Source organism: Ziziphus jujuba, chromosome 10, assembly GCF_031755915.1.
Source record: "Ziziphus jujuba cultivar Dongzao chromosome 10, ASM3175591v1".
NCBI lineage: Eukaryota > Viridiplantae > Streptophyta > Magnoliopsida > Rosales > Rhamnaceae > Ziziphus > Ziziphus jujuba.
The window spans coordinates 14,345,404-14,348,021 of record NC_083388.1 but is presented as its reverse complement, the minus strand read 5'-3'; positions in this window follow the sequence as shown (position 1 = coordinate 14,348,021).

Here is a 2,618-nt window from a genome sequence, read left to right as displayed (position 1 = left end):
TGCAATATCCAGAAACAATCCTTTCAAAATAATACTTTTCATTTTTCCAACAAATATATTACCATGAACTAGAAATTTAATATTCAAAACCATTTATATAAATATTCTAAATTATCATTTCAAACAAAAACATAAATACTAATAGTGAAATATATATCACTATAAACTGCTTTAAGCACATTTAAATTCCAAAAACTTATATATACTTTAAGACATATAATTTTCAATTTTCTTTCTTAAAACCGATTATTTTCCAAAAAGACTAAAATATCAATTCAAATACTAAGATATATAAATAAAAGGTTTCCAAGTTTATCATGAACTCATTAGAATTTAAAATTATTTAAAAACTTGTCAAAAGTTACCTAGAATGATAACACATATATGTAAAAACATATATTCATAAATGTATATGATAAACGTTAAACCAAACCATATATATAAAATATTCAAACTGTATATATGTGTTGTACTAATATGCTTAAGATCATTTAAAAACATAAATCACTTACAGTTAACGCTGATTTCTACTCCCACTTTTTTGTATGGTCCTTTCTAGTCATACTATAAGTGCCTAAAATGTAATAAAATATTTTTTAGGCTTCAAAAATCAGATCTGTATTGAAACGTGCTGAGTACCAAATATCTTAGTTTAATTTATAACGAATATTGAAGGGTCCAATTATACTGTTATTGGGAAAAAAATCCAACATGGGGAGTTTTTGATTGGATGAGCCTGCCACCTTCTAAATTGAAGAAAATAGAGAAAATAATAATAATAAATAAGAATGCCAATAATAATAACAATAATTCTAATAATAATAATTGAAGCAATAAAATAGGCTGCCTAAGAACCAGCACAAAATTAAATGGATAAAATTAAATAATAGGTGGCCTAAGGGCCAACACTCTGGCTTGTTTTATGTTGAAAATTAGAATTGAAGATAAAAATTTTTTTTTTAGTACAAAGAGATGTAGTAGAAATTAAGGTGTGTTCTTTAATGAGCAAATGAGGCTTCAATATATAGTAAAAGAAGCCATCTATAAATCTATTACTTTTTTGATGTGGGATAATTGAAAAACTTATAGTTCTAAAACCCAATTGGTTTTCTTTCTTTTAATCCATGTGGGATATTTTTCCTTATACTTCCTTATTATCTTAGGCAAAAAATATTGATACAAACAACTGCAAACCTTTAGAACTTGGAATTTAAAATTAGAGTTTCTCACTCGAAGACCAGTTTTATGAAATTGAACATTTTGTGGGTCCTAGTATAATCTAATTACACAAAACCAACTCTGATTTGATTATAGATTGTCCAAACACAATCCAATTTTATTTGATATTTAACTAATCGATCCGAAAATAGAAAAATTATCAAACGATGTCTAAAATTTACAAAATTTATATCAACGAAAATCCCAAGAGATAAGAAATGTATTGGTACACTCATCTTGATCCAAAAGCTCACTAGTGGTTGGAAAGAAAATTTCAAATTCCAAGTGTTTTTCTAGGACAGATCATTACATCTAACTTCATGAAAGCACCCACCATCGTCGCTCCATTTAAGTTCTAAGTTCGACCACAAATCCTTCTAAACTTCTCCTCCATTGCTGCGATTTCATAACTAGAACTTAAATCTTTCACTCAAATCCTTCTTTTTTACATCAAGCTTGGAGCTTAAATCATCATAGTTAGAGCTCAAATATTTCACTTAAACTGAAGAGTAGTTAGCCCATGTTCATTGTTTTACTTCTATCTCTCTCTCTCTCTCTCTCTTTCTTTCTCTCATATTTATTTTTTTAAAGTTTTTTTTTTCTTTTTGTTTTCCTGCTTTCTGGATCAACTGATCCATAATTTTTCAGATAAATTTGTATTTTATTTTTTTTTTGTTTTTGATTTCTGACAATTTTTACAACAATTTTCTTGTGAAGTAGTTTATAAGAAACATGTAATGTTATGTTATGATGTTTCATATACTTCTTGTAAATATGAGTCTATAAATAAAAAATTACTTACTTGTAAAAAAGAAGTTAAAAGGGAAATTGGTAATGATCCATGTCCTAATCAGAGGTCAAAAAACTATTTATAGACCACATTGAGAGAAACTTCTATGGAACTCAAATCACTTTCATTTTATACTTAATAAATATCTTTGTTCCTGTCAAAAATATGAAATTTGAATTCAGTAATCACGTATGTGCTAGCGCTTCAAAGATTGAAGTGCTCCAATATCATCTCATATTCAATATAGAGATGGTTTTCAATTAGCTATTTTAGTTCATTTCTAATCTTTAATATAAGGGATTAAATGTGTTAGTTGTGATTTTGTTTCATGGTAGTTCTAGGATATCTTCAAGATCAATTTTATTTTTATATAGCTTAAGAAGTAGCAGCTCTATCGTGAATATGTGTACATTTTCTATTTTGCATGCTGTTAGAAACATAACCAAAGATTCAATATATATTGTATAAAAAGTGGACTCTGCAATTTTTTTTTTCTCATGCAAACCAGCTTCATTATCCTACTTAATCAATCTTATATATACTAGTGTTTGAAGAATAATTAATTTCCAACTTAAATGATTGTTCTTAGATTTAAATATGCACTTTGCCA